Raw genomic sequence first — 8,155 nt, forward strand, 5'->3', positions numbered from 1 at the left:
ATGTTTGTTCAAACTATTTATACTTTAGGCAACCGTTAGTCAAAAATTGTCAGGGTAGACAAGTGAAAATAAGCATGCCTATTTTTCCCTCTGATTCTCTTATGACAACGGTTACGTATCAATTGTTTTATTCTTCGATCACAATGCGTAATTCCTGCTTCGTTTGTTTCTTTGCTTGGGTGCATTATTCAGCATTTATATATATTAAGGATTTTTAAAGTTGTCGCATTTAAAGTATTGAAGTGAACAAATATTTAAAAGAAAATATATTAAAATTTAACGGAATTAACAGGATGTTGTAGAGATATTACAATAGACAAATGAGTAAGACAATCCAGTTGAGAATTAACAGCTTTATATGGTCTCAAAATAGCTACTATACAGACACTGGTATACAAGCGGTTAGTTACTGGTTTCTCACAGCGAAGGCCCGGGTTCGTGTAAAGTTCAGTCCATGTGAGACATATGGCAGACAAACTGGCACAGAGACTGGTCTTTTTTCTTGCCCTTCAGTTATTCCCTGTCTGCATTATTCTCCTACTACTCCATATTCTCGCGTGTATCGTCTGAGGGGGGGGGGGGGGGGCAGACAATGGGCCTGTTGGCGGCCCAGATCCACACAGACGTAGTGCCTCATCTTCAAAAAACAATAACAACAATTTGGAAGCGAATATTGGACAATCGAACTCAGACATAAACAGAAATTCGGCCAAGTTGGCCTTAGTACTTATAAAGCACCACGCTATGAAGGCGTATGGGGGCGTGAAGATAAAGTCCCATCCTTTCTTGACATCAGAAGATGAGTTGTCAACTTCACGACGCGTCCTCATTACCCCAGGTGTAAAGAATTCCCGGTACCTTTTGAGTAGCAGGCTGGATGGGCCCCAGAGTCGATCTGGACGGTGTGGCCAAGAGACAAATATATTGCCTGGAATCAAACCCCAGTTTTCCAGCCTGTAGCCAATCACAATAAGCAACTGACCAAGCTACGTGGTTCTTAAACAGACTATCGAAGAAGAATAAATGAGATTTGTGAGTGGATTGAAGGTAGTAACTTATTAAGACAGGCGGCAAAGCGAGGATAACCAATTCTGGGTTTTAGTGGCATGTAGTTCGATAAAATTTTTAAGCGTTTCAGAGGTAACTGTTGTCTACATCATTAGGACGATGGAGGTATCAAGTATCTTTAATCCAAAAGACAGGCATCTTCATACTTGTAGCCGTGATAACCCCAAATCCTACATAGGGGAGAATCCGGTGATAGTTTTGCTTGAAATGGGCCCATAATTCACGTGCAGGTGTTAGAGCCTCGATGATGAAGACGTGCACATGTGTGCCGTCTGCATTAGGCCTAAGTAGATTTCAAGTGTGTAGAGTTTCGACATTTTACATTGTGTACTAAATCATTTTTATTCCCTACGACATAATTATTATATAATATGTTTCTTCTTACAACTTTTCAAACATATAAATCTTACTCCGTTTTGCCCCGGGTACGGGGCAAAATGGGGAAAGTTACATCCTTTTAAAGAAATTAATTTTTAAGAAACTGTAACTCTTAGATCTCAACTAATAACTCATTCTAAAACTCAAATAGACAATAAATCCACACAAGGTTACTCCATGTGTTTATCTTTATTATTGTCCCTTCCACGTGCCTCCAAAAATTAAGTTCCCCGTTCTGCTGTGGTCTCCCCTATATGAATAATTCAAGACATTAGATTTTGGCAATGTATTACAATTTCGTGATTCCTGTGAGAGAGTATTATAAATCAGTAAAATATTTAAGTTTTCACTGTGAATCTACGCGGAATTGGAAAGGCATGAATCAGTATGTGCACGGCTCGTGACAGTCCGATGACGTGGGTATAGGTTGATAGCTGAGGTTTGACAAATGAAAATAGCAGAGAAATAATTAAAACGATGGACTGTACCAACTATGAGGAAGATGGAAATGCTGGACTTGAAATAAAACAGTAAAACTGGTAAGTCAGACGCTGTTTATATCGAAATGGTAAAGGACAGATAAGATCCATCAAACTGTTCAGTTTCACTAGACAACAATAAAAGACATAATAGTAGAAACTGAACCTGTTCAACGACAAACGATATTTTTCTTATAACTTGTATACGAGGATATTTCCATACGGAGAATATTCTCTTAAACTGTCTGGTGTACTCTACGAAATCAGATGTCGCACTTTGCTTCTTCTGCAGAGTGTACGTCTCAATTACACCACGTAAATTAGTACCGGAAGTCTGTTACCGGAAGCATCCAGGCGCGATGTAAATTAAACCTGCAGATCGCTGCAATCTGAGTTTCTTATTCCTTATCGGTATAAAATGTTACGACCACTGCATGGTTGATTTAATGGGAAATATTTTGTTTGTTTAGAAAATGACGGGTTTATCCAAGCAACCAACCACAGATGGCAAAACTTCGAAAGGAAACAACTACAAAACTTATAAGGTACATACTGTGATAAATCAGAAAACAAGGTGTAACGTTGCAACCAAATTTGCCCAAAAATTAAGAGGACACTATGAAACTGACGTAACTTTTAGTAGACGTCAATATTTATTCCTAACAGTTTACTGAAGTAAGGAACTCCAAATTCTAAAGTAACCCGAAGACAATGACGGTAATTTCCAATCTTTGTTAGATTATCCCAAAAAAGGTTTTATTGAACAGTGATAAAATGGACCTAAACATGCCTCATATCGTTCAATAAAAGTCTAACGGTGGTCTAGCGGTTAGGACGCTGGCCTTGTAATCCTGGGGTCTCGGGTTCGATTCCCGGCGGTGCCCGAATTTATAACTTGTGTTGGGCAAGGCCGTGGTCTAGGCAACACGGAGTTTTCCTCCGTGGCATCCCAACAATTACTCCATTCACACACAGAAGAAGGCAATGGCAAACCACTTCTGGATCATCTGCCAAGAACGTATATGAACAGGTCCCAGTCCGAGAAAAGGATGGAAGGATCCTGTTCATATGGACCTGTCGTCAGACAGAACACTGAATAAATAAAATGAAAAAAAAAATGAAAAAATGAAAAGGCAACTTGTAACGCAATAAATATGAATAAATTTACAGTCGTGGTGAATGCTGCAGAATTTTGGTACGCTTCCAATGGAAAACCAGATATATTTTCTTTTTAAAAGTGTATTATTATAATTAGGTATCTATCGGTTTAAAAAGCCGAAACAACGACGAATTCCCACAACTTGAACTTGTATACCTATACTTGTATTCATAGGAATATCAAAAGCTACATCTCTTAAGGCATTATAACAGTCATCATTACAATGGCTTCAGGGATATGACTTTAAATAGCATTCCTCTCAGTACAAGTAGAGAGTGACAAGCCTAATGGTTTACAACTGTGTATCAAGCACAATCAACTGCTTGTCGTGTGTGTCCTCTGTGAAATCAGTAGTCTGAATTTAGTTATCCGCGAGGCCTGTTCAAATTACTCCAATCAGAAATATATGGGAATTGTTGTCAATAGATTCATGAAAATTCTTCAATCCCTGATCCTTTATAAAAGAGCAAGTGAGCGATCATTTTCAACATTATCTCACATTAAAATATTTTTAAGGAATTCTGTGTAGAAGATGGCTGAATATGTTTGTGTATGTGTAAATGTAAACACATACAGACACAAGCTTTCCAATAATAAAGAGACAATATATTAAATATCTAGAACAAAGACGCCTAGATTTTAAATTAAATTAAAGGAAATAAAATGTGGAAGGCCACAATGAGTTAGGAATTTGGCTTATTTGTGGCAGGTAAGAAATGCACTTACAATTTTGACAGAGAAATCTCTTAGAGTAATGTCCACTTGAAAGCCCAAGAAGTTGACGGGGAAACATTAATATTAATCATGAAATAGAATGATGAAATTATTTAGGATCGTCCGATGATTGACTTTGGCATTAGCAGTTTTGATTCTTCAGATCATGCTACCACAATGTTAGTTATCCACATTTTTAGTCATACTATTTCTATTACTTTAAAATATTCAAACATGACTAAGCCGATAATATAGTCCTACATTTTCCTTCGAAATGATTTTCTATAAATATGTAAATACGTGTTTTACGTACATAATTGTAATATACATTATTGTTTAGATCAATACGATATATAAATATAAACCGGTCAGCGACATCTTTCTGGAGAAGCATTTATGCCACTTATCCATCCCTTGAACTTCTGTCATATTTGAGGGACTCGGTTAATAACTTCAGGTTATTCCCCTAGTGTCGTCGGTATTTTCAGAAATATGAAGCATAATTTTGTAGGTTGCCATGGTAACAGTGTTTTATAGCCCGCATTGCCAATTACTTCTGAGAGGCCGCATTGTTGTTTTGATTAATTTATTCTAAGTAATTTGAATTTCAAAACAGAACATAACTGCACTGCTTACCTAGAACAAAATTACATAATACTTCGCTGTAGAAGATTGAGACAGTACACTAAATACCAAAATTTTAGTTACTTCGTGACGCCAGACACGGGGTTTTGTAAAGACTTATGGAAGCTGAAATAAACCATCTTTAAAAAGACAGGCGTACTTTCATAAATTATGAACTTTAGTATCAAATGTGCTATTTGTATGCGGGCCTATGATTTACGATAATGAAGATTTCTACCAATTGACTTTGTAGAGTATAGTGACATTACCATGCTTCTGATTTCAACGCACCGAGCAGGATATTCGTAGGTTAACATCGTGTGGAATGTCCACGCATAGGTCTAAAATGAACTGTCATTCATCGCAAATCGATACGAGCAGCCAGCATGTCATATGTAGTGTAGTATCTGTATTTTGATTTTAGACGAAAATGATACTACCGTAAGCCAAATATTTTGTTCAAAGAACTGACTCTAAGAAGATTTCTGTCTTCTGGGTTATTGCGCTGTGTAGTCTGGTCGATGTTAACCAACGTTTCAGAGGTCATACTGCATCCGTCATCATCGCCCTGATGACGGAGGCAGTATGACCTCTGAAACGTTGGTTAACATCGACCAGACTACACAGCGCAATAACCCAGAAGACAGAAATCTTCATACTCACCGCTGTGAGAACCTCAAGTCTTACAACTGACTCTAACATTTCAGTATACTATATTTAGGAATTCTTGAAATATTCTGACTTCAGAATTTCGTACAATCGCCATATTAATAGTCAACCCAATAGTTAGCACTTTCAGGACGTTTCATTCACAGTATATTTTGTACATAAATAAATTCCCTCCGCATGTTTTGTCCACGAATGGTTCATCCATCTTTTTGTTCACAACTAAAGAGCACTACGTCTAGATATTCTGTTGTTCACAGATATTTCGTCAAACACTCGTCATGAAAATACATACTTCCATTGCACGTACTTATTTAGCATAATACTTGCTGCCATGAGTTCTTTCGATTCTCACAGGGCTGACAATATCTGTCTCTCTTTCCGCATGTTTCTACTGGAGAACCGCTGGATGGATTTAAGCATAATTTATTATGAACTTTATACCATAAGGGCCTACCCTAAAATTGTACTTTATAGTGAAGCGAAATCAACACTACCGCCGTTTAGTATAGGGGTCATACAATGGCGTACGGAGACAGATATTTGAAATATAAACAACTTAGACACAGTAATTACTCATACAATGTTAAACTACAACACGCCAGCTGCGAGAAACAAAAAGAATTGACTGCACCAGCAATCGATCCCCTGCCCATATGCGTACGACTAGAGCTATCACACAGTAACTCGCATTATTTTACATTACCCAAGGGAAAAATTAAAAACTCATGATTTGTGCTGCTTAAGGTTAACGTTGTCTTCATAAGATAACTGGCGTTATCCTTAATAAGCAGTTGTTTCCAGTAACAGGTTAAAATTTTTCAACATACATTGCACATGTTAATCAATTATAAAACAAAATCAAGGCCGTCTGAATTAATGTCATTCTGTCAACAACCAGATTCCGATAAACAATTGAATCGGTAAAGAAGAAAGAAAACAACGTTTAAAACGTATGTTCATGTATTTTGGTGCAAAATGTGGAAACTATATACATTCGAGTGCAATTCGCTGGTTCGTTTTATTAATAAGAAGATAAGTAGGTAAGAATAAATGAATTAATCTTATGTTGAAGAGATACTCTCATGCCCTTATATGGACGACACTTTTGGTAACACTTGCGTAGTATATTTATGACACAGATTTGTTGTTATTTCAGCTAACAGCATTCAGAATTCAGAATTTGCAAACATTCCATATGAAACACTGTGCATTCCAGTAAGAATTACAGCTTTCCAGTCATGTTAATCTTGAGACAGTGCAGCGATATCTTATAATATTAATAGTGGGGTACTGGGAACGACCCGTTCTTCAAATGCCTGAGCACTGCGGGTCCCAACGTTTCGTTGGTTTTGATCTATAGACAGTCGGTAGGACTCCTTGGACGAGGGATCGGCCCGACGCAATGCCTCTACCTGTACACAGGACAGCACAACACAGAAAGACGCGGACAAACATCCGTGGCTTGAGTGGGATTCGAACCCACGGTCCCAGTGACCAAGCCTAAGACCGCGCGGCCACTGCAGACCCCACAATATTAATAAGGAAAGAATAAATAACTGTTGACCACTGTAGTACCGTCTATGATGCAGTAGAATTAACCGCATTTGTTACTATAAAAATAACAATTATTTATGCGTAAACCAGGACACCCAGAACACGTCAAAATTCGGGTTCCCAAATATGTGGACTTCTGTTGGTGAATAATATTCCTGTCTACTTGTCCTTTGTTTCCTGCGGCTGGAGTTTAATCTATAATTTTGGCTTTCGGGAATAAGCCGTATAAAATAATTAGCTTTACAACGTTTCGAGAAATACTGCGGTTTCAATCTTCAGGGTGAATGTTTTTTAACAGAGATTCGAAAGTTATATAGAGCAGGCCGTGGGAGGTGAAGATAAATTAGTAGTGTTTTTATTTTCAGGAAACATAATGACGATTTAAAACAGTCCCAAAATTTGAAATTTATTAAAATATTTATTGATAGCCGCAATACATTTCGACTGGATTAATAAATACAAAATATGACTGTCAGTAAACAAATGCCCACGCAAGTCACGCCATGTTGCAACCTACTCACGCCAATCCGTCAGTAGTCTTTCAGACAGTCGAAAGGATTTCTTTCTCACAAGTGCAACAAGTGTTCATTGCCGAACACTACGCGGCATCTCGTACTTAACTTACCAGAATGAGTTTGGAATACATTTCCCGATTCTCCTGTACCAAAAAAAAAACAATACATCGTCTTGTAAACCACTGCTCCTTCCTGGCGAAACTGTTCACCAGGTTCTATCGTACATGATAAAAGTGACGACGTTGGACATTTCCAACATTTAAGACAACGTTGCTTTTTATTTTCCGATTTCAATCTAATTTATTTATTTTTGATAAATATAATACGAGGTGCGATCGAAAGGTTTCCAGACTGCGCGTATAAAAACCCGTACACTTATCTCAGGTATTAAATTCATTAATCATCCTCGAAGTAGTTCCCCTGGGAGTGAACACAACGATCCCAGCGCCGCTGCCAAGCCTCGAAGCATCCCTGGAAATCTTTCTTTGTCCGCCTGTCAAGCACCATCTGCGATTCTGCCTGAATCTCTTCTATCGTCTCAAATCTCCTTCCCTTTAGCTGAATTTTCATCTTTGGGAAGAGGAAGAAGTCACACGGAGCTTAGAAAGGAAGTTGGGGTCGATTCTTGCAAGATCTTTGAACTCCTGACAAACGAGAAGTCGATTCTGCTTCTGGTCCTCAGACAGGATGCGTCGCATGTGGAGTTCTTCCTTTAGAATCAGCTGACAGGTCCCATAGCTTATCCCAACAATGTCGCACAAGTCGTTGATGGTACGACGTCGATCTTCGTGAATGGCCTGCCGAATCTTCGTAACATTTTCGGGCGTTGTGCTCGAAGATGGTCGTCCAGAACGCTCGTCATCATCGACAGAGGTTCGGTCATTTTTAAAACGTGAATGCCACACAAAAGTTTGTGCACGACCCATTGCGGACTCCCCAAATGCTTGCTTTAGCATTTCATAGGTTTCCGTAGCCGTTTTGGCGAGTCTTTGGCA

The sequence above is a fragment of the Zootermopsis nevadensis genome, unplaced genomic scaffold, assembly GCF_977971745.1.
Source record: "Zootermopsis nevadensis isolate Lab colony 2312 unplaced genomic scaffold, Znev_1.0 Znev_ptg000010l, whole genome shotgun sequence".
Classification (NCBI taxonomy): Eukaryota; Metazoa; Arthropoda; class Insecta; order Blattodea; family Termopsidae; genus Zootermopsis; species Zootermopsis nevadensis.